This window comes from Chelon labrosus (genome assembly GCF_963514085.1).
Source record: "Chelon labrosus genome assembly, chromosome: 20".
NCBI classification, from domain to species: Eukaryota; Metazoa; Chordata; class Actinopteri; order Mugiliformes; family Mugilidae; genus Chelon; species Chelon labrosus.
Window position 1 is genome coordinate 4482837 of NC_140353.1, and position 24412 is coordinate 4507248.

Here is a 24412-nt window from a genome sequence, read left to right on the forward strand (position 1 = left end):
AGCAGCTGCTCAGGTCGGGCTGGCTGACGGAGGAACGGGCTCCAACCCAACTGCTGCTATTTCTGGGACAGCTAAGAAAAGAAGAAGAGACAACAGGGGGGGGGGGGGAAGATGGGTTTTTGTTTTGTGTTTGGCTGGAGAAGCTCAGAGGATGTGACACCTCTGCTGGTCACACACCTCTTCATCCAATCAGATGTCAGTGAGGAGACAAACGTTTACAGAGTACCAGATAGAGACTGACAGGGTGTCCGCGCGGTAGTGAAAGGTAGTAAAAGGTAGTAAAAAGAATCTACCCAAATTAAGGCCCTTGAAAGGTAGTAAAAGGTAACAAACGCAATTTGACTTGGTAGTAAAAATGTTTTTATCTCTGCCTCAATATTTAATGAGTTTCCATTGTTTGTGTATTATTTGTGTTTGCATGTTTGAACTTCATCTAGCCTATATAGTTTAAAAATATATACGGTGCTAACAGGACCTGAGTGAGGCGTAGTTGATAGCAATGACGTAGAGGTAAACATTGTGGAGTTGATAGCCTATCAGCGACGCTAACATTTTCCGCCTTTTTGCCGGGGCTATTATTAGAACCATCTCGGCGGGTCAGGGTTTCGGCGGCACGGTGTGGGAGGATCCCCTCAGCGGGACCTCTCCCCGGCGTCGGCCGGCCCCCGCCGGGCCCATTTCCTCCGTGGCGGTGCGCGGCCTGTAAGTGCTCGGGGCGAAGGTGGCTCGTCGGCTCCGGCCGCGAGCTTTACAGCGACCCCCCACATCTCACCTCACCGCTTCCCTGGGGTCGTGGAATCAGTGCTCACTGCACCCTCTCTCCGTGCGGGGAGGGACGATTTGTTGTTAATGTTCTGTATGCATACCATGTTATGGTAACTGTACGTTTTCAATAAATGAACCTAATAGGATTTTTTATAGGTTCAAATAGACACAAAATCTTGTTTTTATTAATTCTACTCGTAGTTTGTTTTGCTCAAATAGAAATTGAGGCCTGCCTCTAATTCTGGCCTCCTTCCAATAAAGGCCTGGACCGCTATGCGCTTGAGTAAAATAAAGGCCCGGGCCTCTATTAGAGGAAATACGGTATAAGACTTTTTTCTTTGTGTTTATTTGATTCCTATTCAAGACACTTTGACAAGAATGACTTTATATTGTTAATTTAGGCTACAGAGCTTCATTTTTTTAACATTTTCGGTTGGCGGTGTGCCTTGTGATTTTTTCAATGAAAAAAAATGTACCTTGGCTCAAAAAAGGTTGAAAAACACTGATATAAAGACTGGCTTAAACCCGTCATGGGAAATGACCGTGAGGCATTTTGCAGTGTCTGCAAAAAAACAATAAATATTACCTGGAACGGCATTACGGCTATCAAGTCACACAGTGGATCCAGTATTCACCAGCAGCAGCTTCGGGTGAGGGGGGGGAACAGCTCCCGATGTCGTTGTTTTGCAATGCTAGCAGCAGCACCGCACAAATCATGCCAACTTATCAGCTGTAGTCGCACCACTTCAGCAGCAAACCAGTGCCACCAGCACCACTACGGCTGCGATAGCCAAACAGCAGACGTTACCGTTACAAACATCAGCCCTCAGGGCTGAGGTTCTCTGGTGCCTGAACACAGCAGCCAACCATCATTCATTCAACTCGAATGAATGTCATGCATCAACTTTTAAACACCCATGATTACCATCCATTACCACTCCATGGGCTCTTTGGACAGTTTTTAAGTCCAGTGTAAGCTATTGTTACAAGTTACCCCTTGTGATGTATTTCTTGTGATTAAATAAATTGCTCTTTTGACAGTAATTAACTGCTTAAGTCTGCATGTGTGAGAATGCGTGTTTGTGGGTAAGTGTGTGTGATGTGACACACTTTCTTATTAATCTTTATGGTTGTTAGGTGTTATTGTGTTTAAGAAGTGCAAAGGTTATTACTCACTTAATTAGGGCTAAGGATCAACTCGACACTACAAAAAACACATAATTGACAATGACAATATTTAATGATCACAATTAAACATTAGTGTACCTGATATGTATGATGGGTCTGACAGTGTCACACTTATACCTTATAATTAGTAGTCCAAAAAGGGCTGCTGGTTGATGTCGTGTTGGTAGTAAAAAATATTGTGGAGGTAGTAAAAAAGGTAGTAAAAGGTAGTAAATTCATCTCTGTGAATCCTGCATATACCCTGGACTGACAGACGGGACAGACACAGCTTGTTCTGCCCCCAAGTGGACAAAAGAATTTATCAACGACAACACGCCATGGCGTCATAGCTATACAATACAATGACATCATACACTGGTCAGGCATAACATTATGACCACCTTCCTAATATTGAGTCGCTCTCCCTTGTGGTGACTCATCAGAGAATAGACATGGGCCTTCTGAGGGTGTCCTGTGGTGTCTGGTAACAGAATGTTGTTAGTGGGGGGCCTTTGAGGGGAGGGGCCTCTGTGGATCATCCCACAGATACTTGATCAGTTTGGGATCTAGTGAATTTGGAGGCCAGGTCAACACCTTGTGCTGTTTTTCTTATTTTTATTTTTTTTGTTTGTTTTTTTGTTGTTGTTGTTCCTAAAGTGTTTTTGTGTGTCTGTCTGTGTCAGGCTGCATCCTGCTGGGGATGGCTGCTGCCATCAAGGAGTGTCATTGCTATGGGGTGAGGGTGCCTGGTCTGGTCTAGGTGGGTGCTACATGTCTAAGTAACATCCACATGAATGAATGCCAGGTCCAAAAGTTTCCCAGCAGAACATAGAATTGTCACAAGATGGTCAATGTTATTTACATCTCCTGGCAGTGGTCATAATGTTGTGGCTGATCGGTGTAAATAACCATGTAATAACAGTTGATTTTGTTTCTAATATTTAAACATCTGTGCTATTTATTAATTGCAGATTCCTGTGAATAGATCATTCCTTGGTTTATTAAATCACAGCTAATTAAAGGCTCAGTGTTGCTAATTGCCATCAAGTTTAAATGCACAAACACAAACATGCAAGGTAATTGTTCAGAACCTATAGGGAAGTAGATGAAGTTTGCAAGTGGTGTAATAGGTGGCCTGCAGATTTTGAGAACGGATCGTTGGGGGACAGGTCTTCACTTATTGAACTTTAGTCTAAACTATACTGACGGTGGTAATCATTTCTGTCCCTTTAGTACTTTATAAAAGCAAATGTGCCATTAGATATGTGATTATAATATACTACATCTCCTCAGTGTTTTTCCTCTTTTGTGCTAAAGCATGGCAGTAGCAACACTTCTCTTATCACTCCTTTTCCACATTGACCTTTCATTTAATCAAAGTGCAATCCCACAAGAACCCTGCAGAGGTCAGTGTCTGCTAACCTCATGAAGCTGAGATACTCTCATCTTCTCTGGCTCCACAGAATTAAATGATATAGGAGAAAATCCAGACCTGAGCCCAGAGTGACACAGATCAGACTCTGTACAGGCTAATAATAAAGTCGTATGAGAGCGTATGAATGCTAACCGTGTTGCCACCTGCTCGTTTATCTGAACTCATCAGCTCTGTGGTGCAGAAGCGGTGAGTCTAAAAAGTGGCTGAATTTCCCTCACTCCACCTTCCTCCCACCAACCAAAGACATGCTGGTAGTCCTGTGATAGACTGGAGACCTGTCCAGGGTGTACCCTGCCTCTCGCTCAGTGACAGCTGGGATAGGTGCCCCGCGACCCTTCACAGGACAAGCGGTTACAGAAGCTGAATGAATGAATGAATTTCTCTCGAGATCAATAAGGGGTTGTATTAATTCTGTTCCATTTTCAAGAAATTTAAGCACTAAATTAAAATCTGGACGGGAAGGAAATGAATGGATGGATTCTGACTTTTGGTGAGAAGACATGCGACTACATTTAGGATCATCTCAAGTTGAAGGATTTCTTGGGGAGGTGTGTGATCAGAGCATTAAAACAGTGAAGTTACTAACTGCTGTATGGGAACAACGTGTTCTCTGTCAAACAAATAATCAAAGAAGCCACGGCTCCTTCCTTCCTGCCATCTGTCTTGATATTTGTATGACATCCTGGTCTGTGTGTATCACTGTGACTGGCAGCACAGTAGTAGACGCTGCTGTCATTCACAAACAGCTCAGCTATTTGAAGAGAGAAGTAGTTGTCGCTTGTTCTGATGGACGACTGGAAGTGTCCCGCAGTCTCCTCGTACTCTTTGATGAGAAACTCTATTTGAGCCCCAGAGCGTTTCTGTCGGTACCAGTACATGGTGTAGCTGTTCATGCTGAACCCTGGTCCCAGACTGCACTCCAGGGTCAGGGAGTTCCCAGGATGAGATATTTGATCCCCGCTCTGAAGAACGACAATGCAGAGACCTGCAGGACATGGAGGATTAATGCATGAATATGATGGAAACTCACTCGTTCATTCAGTTAAGACACAGCACCAACCTGCGTGTAGGAGAAGTGACAGATAAAGGACTGCAACAAGCATGATGGGCTGCGTTCAGGAGAATGATGGTGAACGCAATCTGTTCACAAAGGAAAGGAAGCACAAGGTCACATGATCACACAGTACGATGACCTCACTGGAACGTAACACTTTAATTCTAACGCTAATTACGAATGTATGTATGAAATATGAAGTTTTTTTTGGAGTTGTAGACTTTTTGTACTTTTGTGGAATTTATTGAATTCTGTCTAAAAAAATGTCTCTTAATTGTATTTTAGTCAGAGAGGAAAAGCATCTGAAGCAGCGTTTGCATTGTAATTATGAATATATTTTTCATAATATATATTATTAAATGTAGGGTTATATGTCTCTGCTGGTTAATCACAAGAATAAAAGATGAGTTTATAAGAAGAAATGGACCAGCATCAAATCCATTAATGACCTTATAGCAGATAATCTGTTATGATGGTTATTACTTACACATGGAGCAACAATAAATTTTATTAATTACAATGTAAATTTAACACAACTTCAGATGAATCCATCTGACATTCACTTGAAAAATTATGTATTTCATTTTATTTTATTTTTTAAATATATTTGATTGACTCTGACCCTGCGATAGACTGGTGACCTCTCCAGGGTGTACCCCGCCTCTCTTCTGATGACAGCTGGGATAGACTCCAGCAGATCCCTGCGACCCTTAACAGGAATAAGCGGGTATAGAAGATGAGTGAATGAATGATTGACTCTATAGCAATTAGTCAATCAGCAGAAGCAATATTTTATAGTTTTTCAGTCATATATGAAGCAAAAACGCAAAACATATTCTGATTTCTGCACCTTTAACATGAAGATTTTATGTATTTCTGTTCATTTTGTTAAATACTGTACCATAAATTTATAAATTATCCCTTGTATTGTCTTCCCGTCGGCTATGCAACTTTTGTCCCTTTAGGTTACTAATTATTATATATTGGACACTTCTTTGCAGAATCGATGGGCAGTAGACCACATTTATATCAAATTATGTGATAGAGAAACATTTGAGGCGGGTCCAGTTTGACCACGAGCACAACCTCAAGGTTAATACGGCCACAGTGAATGTGAAATAGCTGCAGTGTTTGTGCTTGGTGTTCACTAATCCATGTTAGATGAACAACTCCTGAGAAATAATGTGATCTGTACAGTGATGTCACAGCTTATCGTGGTGTAGGAGTTATTAAGACCAGCCGTTTACAAAGACAAATGTCACCCCAAGTTTTTTATTTTGTTTGTTTTTTGTTTTTTGTTTTTTTGAAAGATTGGTTTTGAAGCTCAGCATGGTGGCTCTGGCTCTTAATTTTTCAGACCAAGATCATCCTCTTCATTAGCAGGAAGGGAGATTCCGATAAATTTTATTGATCCACAAGGGAAGTTGCTTAATAGTTGGTGGAAAAAACAGTTGCTCAGTTGCACAAAAAAAAAAAAAACAACAACTTTAAAACCGCTAGTAAAAAGAAAGGTGTAAGACAGGTAAAATAAAATAATATTTAAATAATAATACATTTAAAAAAAATAAACTTTATTTTTTAATTTAATTAATTTTAAATAAAAAATAAAACAAATTGAATAATTGAAAATAAAAAATGAAAAAAAATAATAATTTTAAGCTCATAATAACTTTTTAGAGACGGCCTTTCAGATTGTTACGTTAAATAGAAAAACAATGTTATGTCTGTAATGTCTGCATCTATAGGTCTATATAGTGTACAACCCCTTCTGCATGTGTATTAACTGAAATAAATAAATAAAACTGTGTTAAAAGTATTTTCCTCGTACTGAGGCAGTTTACCCTCAGCATCTTGACAATGTACAACAAAAGCACAAGGTTTTTTGTGATGGGGTCTCCTTAGACCACATCACTGTGTACTGCCAGCACAGAAGTACACAGCTGAGTCTGACTGCGACACATTTTGAATTATCAGACCTCCCGTTTGGATGTCTTTCCTCGTCATCTCAAACCGATTCTGGAACGACTTCTCATACACTGGATCGCTGGGAAAGTAGCTGTATGCGATTAAGTTCATCAGGCCGCTCCGTGTCTGCTGGTACCAGAGCATGATCTTAAGGTTACTGTCGTCGTGGCTGCATTTAAATTCCACCCTTTCCCTGGGCTCGACTATCCTCGGAGGAGACTGCTGAAAGGTTGCACTCTTAACTTGATCTGCGGGTAAGACAAACATTTAAAAAGCAGTTAATGGGGCGCAGTGCATTGTGCAATTGTTGAAAAATATGAACAACATTAACGGTAATTTGCAGTGACAATACATGGAAACAAGATGAGGAGACATCCGATCAGAGTTGGAGACATCCTCCAGGTTTGTGCTGCTGCTCCAGTAAGAATCTGTAAAAAGAAAATGTATTCATCTCATTGACAGGAGCGTGATGAGAGGTTTTTGTGAGGGAGTGGCATTAAACCACGTCACTGTGTACTTGCAGCGCAGAAATACACAGCTGAGTGTGATGGGTTCGCTCTCCTTATAACCAGAGCTCCTTTTACAGCGCTCTGTCTCGTGAGCTCAAACTGTTCCTTAAATTGACCCTCGTAGTTTTGGGAGCTCTCGTACCCGTACCCAATGAGGGTCATGGACGTGCTGCCCCTCGTTTGCTGATACCAGAGCATTACTACGAGGGCATTATCATCATGGCTGCAGTTAATGTGGACCTCACTGCTCTCCTTCACTATCTGAGGAGGAGATTGTTTGAATGTCACAGCGCCCACCTGACCTGTGGAGAAAAACAGCAGCAGACAAGCAGTCAGTGCAGGATTTGTATTAAAAATGACCGCTGAGCAGGTATAGGATGAAAGTAGAGATATTACATGAGAACAAGGCGAAGAGAAAAACACAGGCTTCCACTCGTGAAGGCATTGTCGAGCACTGACGACAAAAATAAAGTGCTGCCCATAAAAAGAATGAGGTTCAGGGTGTAGAGGGAGGGTGGTGCTGTGCTGTGCTGTGCTGTGCTCTGTCTCCACCTGTTGGTTTGATCTAGTCAGGACAGTCATATGCAAATGTTTGATTGTTGGTTAATCACTAATGCAGGATGTTTTGGTATAATTGGGAATTATATAATTTATTTTATGGAAGCCCGTTTATTCCCTTTTCAGGATCTTTCCTTCTATTAATAGAAGTTAAATGACGTGAGTTTAAGACGTCGATATCTTGTGGTTCCTCACTGTGGTTTTGTTTCTTCCTTTGAATATTATTACACGTCAGTCAGGTGTCAGAACAATAAAGGATGTTTTTGTCACTGTCGTGGGGTCTGCTGCAGCACCGTGTAGACTGGCAGCACACAGATAAACAGCCTCGTCTTTCCCCTGAACGCTGGTTATTGTCAGTGACGACTTCTTCACCTCCACCGTCTCCGCCTGATATCCTGATTCAAATCCATTTTCAAACTTTGCGCTGCCAGCTACCAGATACACAATGAGCTCCAGACCTTTTCCTTTCTGTTGTTTGTACCAGTACATGTTTTGATGATTTGTGTCATTCTGGTAGCAGTGCATTTCTGCACGGCTGTTGGGGGAGATGGAGATGTAGCGAGGCCATTGGGTGATCAGTACAGACTCAGAAACACCTGAAACACAGAGAGGAGAAAACATGAAAAACATATTTGTTAAATCATTTTATCAGTGACAGCTGGGATAGGCTCCAGCAGACCCTCGCGACCCTTAACAGGAATAAGCGGGTATAGAAGATAAATGAATGAATGAATGAATTTTATCACTCTTACAATGGATGAAATTATAAGTTTGTTAAATCTGCAAATGAAGTAAATGTTACATAGAAATATTTTGATTGAAAAGCCAGAATGTGTTGATAGATTTTAACTTTACCTGCAACCCAGAGAATAAACAAAGTCAAGGTTGTGATGTCTGAAGTCATTTTGACTGACTGCTTGTCGCTCTGTTTAATATTTTTTTATGGCCCTTACACCCTGCTTACTTCTTCCCCACATGCAAATCTAGCTCCTCCCAGCTAACAGTAGCTCCTCCTAGCTTTCTAGCCTCCCAGCTAGATTAGCTATTTAGCTATTTAGATTAGGCTTTTTTGCTTATAGTAGCTCTTCCTAACTTCATAGCATCCAAGCTAGTAGCTTCTCTTGGTTTTCAAGCCTCACAGCTAAAAGTAGCTCTTCCTAGCTTAATTAATACCAAGCTAATAGTTGCTCTTCCTAGCTTCCTAACCTCCCAGCTATTTAGATATTTAAATTAGACTTTCTAGTCTTCAAGATAACGGTAGCTCCTCCTAGCTGCCAACCCTCCCAGCTAATAAATAACTCTTCCCGTTTCCTAGCCGTCAAGCTAATAGTATCTGACTTTACCTAGCTTCGTAACTTCCCAGCTAATGGTTGACCTTCCTAGCTTCATAGCCTCTTAGTTAGTAGTGGCTCTTCCTGGCTTCACACTCTCCTAGGTAATAGTAGCTCTTCCTAACTTTCTAGCCTCTCCACTAAATAGCGCTTCCGAGCATTTCCAACTAATAGTAGCTCTTCCCAGTAGGGGAGATTGTGTGACAACAGATTCTATAGACACAACTTCTTTATCAGGCAGTTTTGAGCTGAGCGTTGTCTCATCAGCTCACAAACTGTTCCTTAAATTGACCCTTGTAGTTTGGGGAGCCCTCGTACCTGTACCTAATGCAGCATGCCCCTTCTTTGCCAATACGAGAGCATTATTATGAGGTTAGTATCATCATGACTGCAGTTGATGTGGACCTCACTGGTCTACTTATCTACCTGAGGAGGAGATTGTTTGAATGTCATCTGTGGAGGAAGACAGCAGTCAGTGCAGGATTTGTATTAAAGATGATTGCGGAACAAGTATAGGATGAAAGGAGAGATCTTACAAGAGAATAAGTTGAAGAGAAAATCATTGTCGAGCACTGATGTCAAAAATAAAGTGTCGCCTGTAGAAAAATGAAAGCCGTTTATTCCCTTTTCAGAATCTTTCCTTCTATTAACAGAAGTTAAACAATGTGCATAGTTTAAGCCGTCGATATCTTCTCCTCACTGTGGTTTTGTTTCTTCCTTTGAATATTATTACACGTCAGTCAGGTGTCAGAACAATAAAGGATGTTTTTGTCACAGTGGTGGGGTCTGCTGCAGCACCGTGTAGACTAGCAGCACACAGATAAACAGCCTCGTCTTTCCCCTGAACGCTGGTTATTGTCAGGGACGACTTCTTCAGCTCCACTGTCTCCGCCTGATATCCTGATTTGAATCCCTCTTCATAGTTTGGGCTGCTACCTACCAGATACACAATGAGCTCCAGACCTTTTCCTTTCTGTTGTTTGTACCAGTACATGTATTGATGATCTGTGTCATTCTGGTAGCAGTGCATTTCTACACTGCTGTTGGGAGAGATGGAGATGTAGCGAGGCCATTGGGTGATCAGTACAGACTCAGAAACACCTGAAACACAGAGAGGAGAAAACATGAAAAATATATTTGTTAAATGATTTTATTAGTCTGGATGAAATGAAGAAAATGTTACATAGAAATATTTTGATTGAAAAGCCAGAATGTGTTGATAGATATTACCTTTGCCTGCAACCCAGAGAATGAACAAAGTCAAGGTTGTGATGTCTGAAGTCATTTTGACTTGAGATTAAATGAAAGGATGTACAGTCAGCAGACACAATATCTTTCCCACATGCAAATCTAGCTCCTCCCAGCTAACAGTAGCTCCTCCTAGCCTCCAAGATAAAGGTAGCTCTTCCTAACCTTCCAGCCTCCCAGCTAACTTCCTAGCCTCCCAGGTTATAGTAGCTCTTTATTACTTCATTACCTCTAAGCTAGTAGCTCATCTTGGTTTCCTAACCTCACAGCTAAAAGTAGCTCTGTCCAGCTTTCTAACCTCCCCTCCCAGTTAATAGCAGCTCCTCCTAGCTTCCTACACATGCAGCTAATAGCTTTTCCTAGCTATCTCCCTTCCCAGCTAATAGTAGCTCTTCCTAGCTTCCGAGGCTACCAGCTAACAGTAGCTCCACCTGGATCCCTAGCCTCCCAGCTATTTAGATTAGACTTCCTAGCCTTCAAGCTAACTTTAGCTCTTCTTAGCTTCCTAGCCTCCCAGCTTATAACCTTACAGCTTATAGTACTAGCTTAGTATACTCTACCTAACTTCATTCCCTCCAGGCCAGTAGCTCCTCTTGGTTTCCTAGCCTCACAGCTAAAAGTAGCTTTGTCTAGCTTCCTAGCCTTACAGCTAATAGCTTTCTCCCTTCCCAGCTAAGACATGCTTCCTAGCCTCCTTGCCTTCTAGATAGAAGTAGCTCTTCCTAGTAAGAGAGATTGTGTGGCAGCATAGTCAGTCATAACTTCTTTATCAGGCAGTTTTGGTTTGATGCAGGTGCACGTCTGATGCAATGGGCCACCGACTTTTTGTAAAGGAGCCAGGGGAGTTGAAGCACCGTGCTATCTTGCTGCGCAGTAATATTCTGCAGTGTCTGCTGGGTCTGTGTCGAAGATTACAAGCTGAGCTTTGCCCTTTGAGTGGCCAGTTATGTTGACATGGTTTTCAAAGTTCTTCTCAAGATTTTGGTTTTCGTAGTGAAGCAGTCCAATGAGGTCCATGGCACGCTGGCCTCTTGCTGCCGACTTGTAGCGGTACCAAAGCATGTAGGGGTAGTTGTCGTCTCCGTGGTAACAGTCAAGACGGGCCTCTTGTTTGGGTTTTATCAGAAGGTTTTTGGGTGATTGTTGGATCACAAGTAGTGATAAAACAGTGTCTAGATGACAAAAAGACAAATTGAATGGGTGGATAGAAAGGTCATAAGAAGGTACACACATCTTACAGCTCTTACCTGCAAGCAGAGTCAGAGAAAAAGTCCAAATGACAAACATTTTATAAACGAATTTACCCAATGTACAAAATTCTTGTATAGCTGTAGAGTTCTGTGGCTGTTAATGGAAACACACTGGTATGATATCTTCCCATTTATAATGAGCTGGGAGGAGCTCTCTGAACTATCTCTATGTCGGTGTGTTATCACTGCTCTCTGCTGTTCAGTTTTAAATTTGATTCACACAAAGCAGACGCTTGGGTTACTGACTATCAGACGAACAGACGGATCCTGATCAATTTATCTGCTGCTGTGGAGAATGAAATACACTGTTAATATCAGTAATTTAAAATGCTTCTTATCTCTTTAACCTCCTCTCTTAAGCCTCTCCAAAATGTTGCTATCAGGTTCTTCCTCATTCGCTAAATGTACTTATTAATTCATGCATAAGTCTTTCACGTGACACATTTCAGAGAATAAACTTTTTATTACAGCTTGATCTTGAATGGGGTATATTTTCCCTCTCTTCCATCCAGAAAGGTTTCAGATCTGGGCCAGTCCAAGACATTCATCTGTTATTTTCTTTTGTTGATTTGGATGTGCTTTTTGGTCGCTACACTGAAAGATATAAAAACTACTGATATCAGTCGTGGCATCAGTCACAAAAATCCATACTGAATTGGGCTTTACTCAAAAAAAAAACGTAGTTGTAATGAATCAAGAGTTTATTACTTTCAGGCTTCTGATACTGTGCTGCATGATCTCTGTGGTTTCCTGTCTGGTTGCTGCTATCTGCTCGATCGTTCTGAAGGTTTTTGTATGGGAAGGGCGCTGTCTTGCTTACTGTGCATACTAGCTGCTCCAAAATATTCTCCAGTGTCTTCGGGGTGTTTTGGCTTCAGGATGTGAAGATAAGCCTCTTTCTCTCCGTCTCCACTCACGCTGAAGCGGCCTTCAAACGCCGTCTCAACCTTAGGAGTTCTATAGCTCATGTAGGCAATGAGCTTCAGTGCAGTGTCTCCTGGTGAGCGCTGGTACCAGAGGATGGTGTCATAGTTCTGGATTTTATGTGACAATGTCATGTTCACTTCACTGTTTGGTTTTGACAATAGTTCACGTGGAGACTGAAACACTTGTTCCTGTTTATTGAGGTAAACTCCTGCAAAGAGATGCAGAAACAAAAGATGATGTGCAACTTGGACTTCAGTAAAGGCTTGAAGAAATGTTTATCCATCTTAAAAATGCAAGAGTTCAGTGATACCTTTGATCCAGAATGCGGCGATGGTGCATATGACGAGATGAGGTGGCTTCATGTTGAACGTCAGGAACCAACTAGAGCTGCTGCAGCAATTTGTGAATTAGGGGGAAGAGACAGGAAGTGATGTAGAAACAGCAGAGCTTCGTTTAGAAGGAACCAATCTGTAGTTTGTAATCCAAGTGTTAAAACTTTTATTTGTCGGTTTCTTTACAGAAATACTGTCAACTAATTTCTAACAATATGAAGGAAAGTGTTGCTCTCACATCAGTTATCAATATCCCATCTTATTATCTTAAAACCTATTTTTTTTTATTCAGTGGTATTTCTTTCAGCCTCCTTACAACTTCAACCTTCGATTAACACTATTTGATGGGGACAGTGCACATTAATGAACATCTATTCAGACAGCAATAGACGTAAATATGCCGGATTATAGCAACAATGCTAATCTGCATCTGCAGTCCCTCGGCAGGTAAAACAAAAACATGAAAAGACACAGGACAGGACAGTAACATATTTACTTTTATGTATTATTCCATTTTTTATATTTTTCATGGTTGTTCCCTGCCATCTTATTTTATCTTATCTTTGGAGAATAAAATTAAAGCCACTTAGGTTTTTTTTTCTTTTTCAGATTTCTTCCAGAGTAGGATCACAATTGCATGCTCGGCTCATGCCTAGTGTCATGCTGCTGATTCTAATGATGTGATGCTCTGACAAACGAGGGTTATAAGTTGGAAGCCAATCAGTCAGACCACAGAGCTCACTGGGGGATGATGCACTTTCAGAGTGGAGAGGGGAAGAGGTTTTTGTCAGGAGCAGATGGGCGTTTGTTGTACTGTGGCTTACTAGCAGCACAGAGATACGTTGCGGTGTGTTCAGGCGCTTTCAGATCTTTTATGAAAAGTGAACCATTTTTCGTTTTGGCTCCGCTCAGATCTCCATCTAGTCTGAAATGTTTCCTGAAGGGCTCCTCCACGCTGTCGTTCCTGAACTCCATGTAGCCGTAGCCGATGAGTTCCAGAGCTGTGTCTCTGGGTGACCGCCGGTACCAGAGCATCACCCTGTAGTCACTTTGCTCGTGGGTGCAGATTAGCTGAATGTCATCGCCCTTATGTTTGAAGACAGCAGGAGGAGACTGGTGGATCTGAGTCCCCAGAGAGGTACCTGCTGCGAGCAGAGTCGGACAGGTTTGAAATTAGTGATTTAAAATGTGAAAATAAATACGGTACATGTTGCTTCACAGTGAAGCAGTTGTTACCTGACAGGAAGCAGCAAACAAGAAATCTAATCATCGTGCAGAGATCTGAAATGTGCACAGTATTAGGAATGAAATGCATCATTTGAGTCATGACAGGGTCTGTGCTCTTAGTGCTTTCTCACCCAACTGAATAGTTTCAGGAGGAAACCAGTGTGGTATAGACCAGAGGAGGAGGAGTGGCTTCTAATATCTATACTGACATATGGACTAATATCTGTATAAGGGTTGCAGCTTTTTCTTTAGGTCTGTGGGAAAATGAGGAAAAGTTTTGAATGAGCTCTATGGTGTAACGTTAATATAACAAGAAAAAGCAGTCCTCAGAGAATTTGAAATTTGAAAGTAGTCATCCTCTTGACAGTCCCTGTTCATATGTAGAGAGTCACAGTTAGAGAATTAAAGTGGAAGTGGACTGAAACAATAAGATAAAAACCAAAGTTTGATTTGTTAATTCTGCTATGAATACATCAAGCCACAGAAGCAGGTGGTGCTTGGGCGCTTGTCTGAATAAAACCACATATGATAAAAATGTGTGTAGTGAGTTTTTGTCAACTTCCATAGGGAGTTTTTGTCAGTGTGCTTTGCTTGCTGCACAGTAGTACACTGCACTCTGCTCAGGTCCTACAACACTGATACCCAGAGAGCCGTTCTTTTTTGCATCTCCACCCAAGTCTCCTTTGATGCTGAAGTTATCTTCATACTGGCTTTCTTTTTTGCCATTGGTGTATTCCAAATACCCAATGAGCTTCATAGTTGTGTCTCCAGGTGACCTCTGGTACCAGAGCATCACCCTGTAGTCTGTTTTATCATGGGTGCAGAAAATCTGCACTGTATCCTGAGGGTTTACGATTAACTCAGAGGGAGACTGATGGACCTCAAGACCCAGAGATACCAGATCAGGAGGTGGGAGGGGTGAGCTCTAGCTCTGATGTAAATGTGATCACAGTTGGTTGGCTCTGAGTTTTTGTATTAAGGAGAGAGGGTTTGCTGTCAGTGTGCATAGCTAGCTGCACAGTAGTACACTGCACTGAGATCAGGTGCCTTTAGTTTCTTTATAAACAGAGAGCCGTTCTTCGCCGTCTCTCCACTCATATCTCCAGAGATGTTGAAATGTTGCATCAAAGACGTCTCGTAGGTTACGGTGCCGTAATACACATGTCCAATGAGCTTCATAGCTGTGTCTCCAGGGGACCTCTGGTCCAGGTTTTCTGAAAACCTCCCGAGGAGTTTGGAAGACCTCCACCCCTGAACAGACTCCTAGAAGAAGTAGAAAATGAATAAACTGTGCAGGAGCTATAGATGGAGTGGGATGATGAAAGTGATTACCGATGAGAGACAGAATTAATGTCAGCATGTTGGTGTCTTGCCTGAATGAACCATCAGTGACTCTTGACATTTCACTTTTCATTGACTCCCCCTCCTCTTCCTCCTCTTCCTCCTCTTCCTCCTCTGCATGTGTGCAGCCGAGGAGTATTTCTGAAGCTCCAGCTCCACCTACTGGAAATACATAACAGTGATTTCTGAACGCTTCTCAAGCAGATTAACAGGCAAGGAGTTTTTGTTCAGCTGCTCATACTTCTCACATCACTGTGTTTGCTTACGGCACAGAAGTACACACCGCTGTCTCCAGGCTGCAGGTCTTTCACAGTCAGAGCCCCGTCCTCAATGGTGTCTTTACTGGCTGAGTATTTGGTCTGATCGCTGTCACCGTAGTCTGGATTCATTTCAAAAGCTGTGTAAACGACGAGGCTCATGGTCTCCCCTGGACACTGCCTGAACCAGTACATCTGGCTATGGCCTTTATCTTTACTGTTCATCTCCGCCTGCTTGGACACATAACTGAATCACATCTTGGCAGTGACCTGTGAGGAGAGAATGCAGAGTTAAATGGAATTTGCATTTGTCTTTGAATAAATTGACCAGACACTGAAATATTAGCCATAGTCTCAATTTGATTTGAACATGTTATGGTCGATAGTCATTCAGGCTTGTCCACAGTGACAAGCCTGAATGACTATCGACCAGTAGCCCTCACCCCGATAGTCATGAAGTGCTTCGAGAGACTGGTCATGGCCCACATCAAGGACTGCATCGACGTCACTGTGGACCCGCACCAGTATGCATACAGGAAGAACTGATCCACAGAGGACGCCATATCTTCTGTGGTCCACACAGCCCTCACCCACTTAGAGAACAAGGACTCTTATGTTCGCATGCTCTTTGTGGATTTCACATCAGCCTTCAACACCATTATACCACAGACCCTGGTACATAAACTGACAACACTCGGACTGAGCTCCACCCTTTGCAACTGGGTCCAGGACTTCTTAACCGACAGGCCGCAGTCTGTGAGGATCCACGACGTCTCCTCCACCTCCATTACCCTCAGCACCGGCTCCCCCCAGGGCTGTGTGCTGAGCCCCCTCCTGTTCACCCTGCTCACATACGACTGCTCAGCGATACACCCAAGCTGTCTGATTGTGAAGTTTGCGGACGATACAGCTGTGGTTGGACGCATCGCTAACAACGACGAGTCCGACTACAGGAAGGAGGTGGAACACCTGGAGGGTTGGTGCAGAGAAAACAACCTCTGCTTCAACGTGAAGAAAACCAAGGAGATGATCGTGGACTTCAGAAGGAGCAGACACCTCTCCCCTCCCCTGCACATCGGAGGGACAGCGGTGGAAGTGGTATCAAGCTACAGGTACCTGGGCGTCCACATCACCGACGACCTCACCTGGAGCACCAACACTTCCTGCCTGGTTAGGAAGGCACACCAGCGCCTTTATTTTCTCAGGAGGCTGAGGCGCGCTGGACTGGGGAGCTCAGTCCTGACATCCTTCTACAGATGTGTGGTGGAGAGCGTTCTGTGCTCCTGCATCACTGTGTGGCACGGCAGCTGCTCTGCGGCAGAGAAGAAGGCTCTGCAGAGGGTGGTGAAAGCTGCACAGAAGACTGTGGGACGCAGTCTACCCACCTCTACGGACATTTACACCTCCAGATGCAGGAAAAGGGCCACCTGCATCAGGAAAGACACCACCCACCCTGGACACACATTGTTCGTCCCTCTCCCTTCAGGCAGGAGGCTACGGAGCATTAAGAGCAGGACCACCAGACTGAGGAACAGCTTCTTCCCGGAGGCTGTGAGACTGTTGAACGTTGGAGGACCTCCGTAGCCACCCCCCGCCCCCCCCATAGACACATCTGCCGTCACTTTAACTCCACTTGCACGGGAGGGCACGGGTGGCACAGGACTGGATACTACTGTGTTATTCATTCAGTGCTTATTTATATACTTCTTGATATTTTTATTTTTTTTGTACAGATTCTTAGTTAGTTAATTTTATTTATATTTATACTTTTCTATTTTCTATTTCTGCTATGGCTTGAATCGGGACCAGAGAAACTAATTTCGTTCCATCCCATGTACCAACATGTGTTGAAATGACAATAAAGAATCCTTGAATCCTTGAATCCTTGAATCCTTATAGATGGTTAAATTATCTTTTACCTTGAACACATAGAGACCAAACTACAAATGTGATGAGCATTTGAGCCGTCATAGTGATAGTCTGCAATGAGATGCTGACACTGCTGTTTATAACTGAGAAGGTTTGAGGGGTCAGACTTAAGGACCTCCCATTTTGGTTCCTGATTGTAGTCAGTAAAAAGCTGAGGACAGGTTACGGTGCAGGTGCATGAGAGTGTGTGATGAGGAGGTTTTTGTATTGAGGAGCAGTGATATGTAGCACTGTGGTAACTAGCAGCACAGAAGTACACTGCACTGCTGTTCAGATGGAGTCTTTCAATCTTTAATGTGCAGTTCTTGTCTTTATTTGCATCCCCTTCTATCTTCACATTCACTCCTATCTCTAGAAAATCACTCCCAACATAGAGGTATCCCAACAACTGTATTTGTCCTTTTGATTGTTTCTACCAGAGGATTCGGTCGTAGTTGTCTATGCTGTGTGAACAGTAGATTTTAGCTTCTTCTCCAGGATTTTTGTACATGACAGCTGGAGTCTGGTCGACTTTATCACTGAGAGAGGAACCTGTTGGAAATAAGGCGTCAAAGAATTGTCAACAAGAGCAGAATAAAATGGCTGTTTTGCTGTTTTTATAATTAAACTAAGAGCTGGGGAAGACAAGACATTACCTGAAACCAGAATGGTGTTCAAAGTAACACTTAAGAACCAGACCAACATGTTGTGTCCTCTAAATGTTAAACTGAATATATTGTCCTGATTCATTGTTTCCTTCAGTGCTTCTGCTCTTCTACTGATTATTTCCAACCTCCTCTCTGAGTCAACCCTCCTATCAGCAAACCATCATGAATTCATTAGATGGGCGGTGTCACCGTTGATCCTCCTCCCCTCAACATGACAATCATCTTCTCTATTAGCTCCACACACACACCACTAGTTCAGACTAAAGGCCTGGTTGGAGATGTGCTACTGCCACCTAATGAGAGGAAGGAATACAGGAGGCTGTTAGAGATGGAGGTTTTTGTATTGAGGAGCAGTGATATGTAGCACTGTGGTAACTAGCAGCACAGAAGTACACTGCACTGCTGTTCAGATGGAGTCCTTTAATTATTAATGTGCAGTTCTGGTCTTTAGATGCACCTCCTTTTATATCCACATCAACTCCTTTCTCTAGAGTAGGACTCCCACCATACAAATATCCCAACAGCTGCATTTGTCCTTTTGATTGTTTGTACCAGAGGATTTGGTTGTAGGTGTCTATACTGTGTGAACAGTAGATTTTAGCTTCTTCTCCAGGATCTTTGTACATGTCAGCTGGAGTCTGGTGGACTTTATCACTTGAACCTGTTGGAAAATTAAAGATAAAAACATCAGCATGAAGGCTCCTGAAGTGATAAAATGAATATTAAGAATGTAAAATGATGCAAAACTGCAGCTGAAATAACAAATCTACAAACAGATTTACTTTAAATAGTTGAATTAAAAATGTTGATGACTTTACCTGAAACCAGAACACAGTTCAAAGTAATGCAAAGGAATAATATGATCATTTTGTGTTTGACTGCGTTGATTAAAATCTGATCGTAATTGTGTCGCTGCAACAGATGAAGCATTTCTGATGTTTCTGAGCTTCTTTCTGAAGTAAACCCTCCCCAGTCTTTGTGTGGGTGGTGTCATTGTGCGTCCTCCTCTTCTAAAATGACAACAGTGGCTCAGTATAAAGATCCAGATAATGATAGACTGGAGAAGACATACAGGTGCAGGAGGCTGTGAGCTGTTGTTGGATGTGAAAACAGCTTGTGATGAGGAGGTTTTTGTATTGAGGAGCAGTGATATGTAGCACTGTGGTAACTAGCAGCACAGAAGTACACTGCACTGCTGTTCAGATCAAGTCTTTCAGTTGTTAATGTGCAGTTCTTGTCTTTATTAGCATCCCCTTCCATCGTCACATCAACTCCTTTCTCTAGAGTAGGTCTCCCACCATACAAATATCCCAACAGCTGCATTTCTCCTTTTGATTGTTTGTACCAGAGGATTGCGTCGTAGTTATCTATACTGTGTGAACAGTAGATTTTAGCTTCTTCTCCAGGATCTTTGTACATGTCAGCTGGAGTCTGGTGGACTTTATCACTGACAGAGGAACCTGTTGGAAAAAGGGCATCAAAGAATCGTCACAAGAGCAGAATAAAATAGTTTAATTATAAAATCAGCAAAACAACTAAGAGCTGAGGAAAACAAGACATTACCTGAAACCAGAATGATATTAAGAGCTATGCACAAGATGGAAATGATCACGTTGTATTTCATGACTGAATTTAAGGACGTCCTTGTTGAAGTTCTACTGATTATTGATGTCTCATCTCTGCTGGGTAAACTCTCCCATACACAAGTAGTCTTTTTAGGTGGGTGGAGCTATAACGCTTTGTTCTCTTCCTGATGTGCCACTATACACTACAAGCACACTGCCACCTAATGAAAGGAATCAAATATCTGGACTGAATCTAGAAATCCTGGTTTAACAGAAGGATATAAAGTGTTTTTTTTAACCCTGCTCTAAAAATCATAGTTTGGCTATGTGTGAGAAGAACAAAAATAGTCTTTATTGTCGTTGCAGAACACAAGTTGTAAAGTTGTACATCAAAAGACAAAGTTTGATTTGTTAATTTTGCTATGAATACATCAAGCCACAGAAGCAGGTGGTGCTTGGGCGCTTGTCTGAACAAAACCACATATGATAAAAAACGTTTGTAGTGAGTTTTTGTCAACTTCCACAGGGACTTTTTGTCAGTGTGCATAGCTAGCTGCACAGTAGTACACTGCACTGAGATCAGGTGCCTTTAGTTTCTTTATAAACAGAGAGCCGTTCTTCGCCGTCTCTCCACTCATATCTCCAGAGATGTTGAAATGTTGCGTCAAAGACGTCTCGTAGGTTACGGTGCCGTAATACACATGTCCAATGAGCTTCATAGCTGTGTCTCCAGGTGACCTCTGGTACCAGTACATGAGCCTGTATTCTGTCTCTCCGTGACTGCACACCAGCTGGACCTCCTCTCCAGGTTTTCTGAAAACCTCCCAAGGAGTTTGGAAGACCTCCACCCCTGAACAGACTCCTAGAAGAAGTAGAAAATGAATAAACTGTGCAGGAGCTGTGGATGGAGTGGGATGATGAAAGTGATTACCGATGAGAGACAGGATTAATGTCAGCATGTTGGTGTCTTGCCTGAATGAACCATCAGTGACTCTTGACATTTCACTTTTCATTGACTCCCCCTCCTCTGCCTCCTCTTCCTCCTCTGCACGTGTGCAGCCGAGGAGTATTTCTGAAGCTCCAGCTCCACCTACTGGAAATACATCAAAGTGATTTCTGAACGCTTCTCAAGCAGATTAACAGGCAAGGAGTTTTTGTTCAGCTGCTCATACTTCTCACATCACTGTGTTTGCTTACGGCACAGAAGTACACACCGCTGTCTCCAGGCTGCAGGTCTTTCACAGTCAGAGCCCCGTCCTCAATGGTGTCTTTACTGGCTGAGTATTTGGTCTGATCGCTGTCACCGTAGTCTATCTTCCCACCCGAAGCTGTGTAAACGACGAGGCTCATGGTCTCCCCTGGACGCTGCCTGTACCAGTACATCTGGCTATGGCCTTTATCTTTACTGTTCATCTCCACCTGCTTATATTCTGATAACTGAATCACATCTTGGCAGTGACCTGTAAGGAGAGAATGCAGAGTTAAATGGAATTTGCATTTGTGTTTGAACGAATTGAGCAGACACTGAAATACTGACCATAGTCTCAGTTTGATTTGAACATGTTATAGATGGTTAAATGATCTTTTACCTTGAAAAAATAGAGACCAAACTACAAATGTGATGAGCATTTGAGCCGTCATAGTGATAGTCTGCAATGAGATGCTGACACTGCTGTTTATAACTGAGAAGGTTTGAGGAGTCAGACTTAAGGACCTCCCATTTTGGTTCCTGATTGTAGTCAGTAAAAAGCTGAGGACAGGTTACGGTGCAGGTGCATGAGAGTGTGTGATGAGGAGGTTTTTGTATTGAGGAGCAGTGATATGTAGCACTGTGGTATCTAGCAGCACAGAAGTACACTGCACTGCTGTTCAGATGGAGTCTTTCAATTGTTAATGTGCAGTTCTTGTCTTTGTTTGCATTCCCTTCTATCTTCACATCCGTTCCACTCTCTGGGTTTCCAATGTTTCCTACCATGTACCCCAGGAACTGCAGTATCCCGTTTGATTGTTTGTACCAGAGGATTCGGTCGTAGTTGTCTATACTGTGTGAACAGTAGATTTTAGCTTCTTCTCCAGGATTTTTGTACATGTCAGCTGGAGTCTGGTGGACTTTATCACTGAGAGAAGAACCTGTTGGAAAATGTTGAACAAAGCATGAAAGAAAATACAACATGAGTGAAATAGTTTAAATGTTCATTTTAAATCAACAAATTGCAGCAGTGTGTGTTGAAACTAAAAAGACATTACCTGAAACCAGAATGGTGTTCAAAGTAACACTTAAGAACCAGACCAACATGTTGTGTCCTCTAAATGTTAAACTGAATATATTGTTCTGATTCATTGTTTCCTTCAGTGCTTCTGCTCTTCTACTGATTATTTCCAACCTCCTCTCTGAGTCAACCCTCCTATCAGCAAACCATCATGAATTCATTAGATGGGCGGTGTCACCGTTGATCCTCCTCCTCTCAACATGACAATCATCTTCTCCATCAGCTCCACACACACACACCACTAGTTCAGACTAAAGGCCTGGTTGGAGATGTGCTACTGCCACCTAATGAGAGGAAGGAATACAGGAGGCTGTTAGAGATGGAGGTTTTTGTATTGAGGAGCAGTGATATGTAGCACTGTGGTAACTAGCAGCACAGAAGTACACTGCACTGCTGTTCAGATGGAGTCCTTTAATTGTTAATGTGCAGTTCTGCTCTTTAGATGCACCTCCTTCTATCTCCACATTCACTCCTTTCTCTAGAGTAGGTCTCCCACCATACAAATATCCCAACAGCTGCATTTGTCCTTTAGATTGTTTGTACCAGAGGATTTGGTTGTAGGTGTCTATACTGTGTGAACAGTAGATTTTAGCTTCTTCTCCAGGATCTTTGTTCATGTCAGCTGGAGTCTGGTGGACTTTATCACTTGAACCTGTTGGAAAATTAAAGATAAAAACATCAACATGAAGGCTCCTGAAGTGATAAAATGAATATTAAGAATGTAAAATGATGCAAAACTGCAGCTGAAATAACAAATCTACAAACAGATTTACTTTAAATAGTTGAATTAAAAACGTTGATGACTTTACCTGAAACCAGAAAACAGTTCAAAGTAATGTAAAGGAATAATATGATCATTTTGTGTTTGACTGCGTTGATTAAAATCTGATCGTAATTGTGTCGCTGCAACAGATGAAGCAGTTCTGATGTTTCTGAGCTTCTTTCTGAAGTAAACCCTCCCCAGTCTTTATGTGGGTGGTGTCATTGTGCGTCCTCCTCTTCTAAAATGACAACAGTGGCTCAGTATAAAGATCCAGATAATGATAGACTGGAGAAGACATACAGGTGCAGGAGGCTGTGAGCTGTTGTTGGATGTGAAAACAGCTTGTGATGAGGAGGTTTTTGTATTGAGGAGCAGTGATATGTAGCACTGTGGTAACTAGCAGCACAGAAGTACACTGCACTGCTGTTCAGATCAAGTCTTTCAGTTGTTAATGTGCAGTTCTTGTCTTTATTTGCATCCCCTTCTATGTTCACATCAACTCCTTTCTCTGGAGTACCAGTGCCACCATACAAATGTCCCAACAGCTGCATTTCTCCTTTTGATTGTTTATACCAGAAGATTCTGTTGTAGTTGTCTATCCTGTGTGAACAGTAGATTTTAGCTTCTTCTCCAGGATATTTGTACATGTCAGCTGGAGTCTGGTGGACTTTATCACTGACAGAGGAACCTGTTGGGATAAAAAGGCATCAAAGAATTGTCAACAAGAGCAGAATAAAATAGTTTAATTATAAAATCAGCAAAACAACTAAGAGCTGAGGAAAACAAGACATTACCTGAAACCAGAATGATATTAAGAGCTATGCACAAGATGGAAATGATCACGTTGTATTTCATGACTGAATTTAAGGACGTCCTTGTTGAAGTTCTACTGATTATTGATGTCTCATCTCTGCTGGGTAAACTCTCCCATACACAAGTAGTCTTTTTAGGTGGGTGGAGCTATAACGCTTTGTTCTCTTCCTGATGTGCCACTATACACTACAAGCACACTGCCACCTAATGAAAGGAATCAAATATCTGGACTGAATCTAGAAATCCTGGTTTAACAGAAGGATATAAAGTGTTTTTTTTAACCCTGCTCTAAAAATCATAGTTTGGCTATGTGTGAGAAGAACAAAAATAGTCTTTATTGTCGTTGCAGAACACAAGTTGTAAAGTTGTACATCAAAAGACAAAGTTTGATTTGTTAATTTTGCTATGAATACATCAAGCCACAGAAGCAGGTGGTGCTTGGGCGCTTGTCTGAACAAAACCACATATGATAAAAAACGTTTGTAGTGAGTTTTTGTCAACTTCCACAGGGACTTTTTGTCAGTGTGCATAGCTAGCTGCACAGTAGTACACTGCACTGAGATCAGGTGCCTTTAGTTTCTTTATAAACAGAGAGCCGTTCTTCGCCGTCTCTCCACTCATATCTCCAGAGATGTTGAAATGTTGCGTCAAAGACGTCTCGTAGGTTACGGTGCCGTAATACACATGTCCAATGAGCTTCATAGCTGTGTCTCCAGGTGACCTCTGGTACCAGTACATGAGCCTGTATTCTGTCTCTCCGTGACTGCACACCAGCTGGACCTCCTCTCCAGGTTTTCTGAAAACCTCCCAAGGAGTTTGGAAGACCTCCACCCCTGAACAGACTCCTAGAAGAAGTAGAAAATGAATAAACTGTGCAGGAGCTGTGGATGGAGTGGGATGATGAAAGTGATTACCGATGAGAGACAGGATTAATGTCAGCATGTTGGTGTCTTGCCTGAATGAACCATCAGTGACTCTTGACATTTCACTTTTCATTGACTCCCCCTCCTCTGCCTCCTCTTCCTCCTCTGCACGTGTGCAGCCGAGGAGTATTTCTGA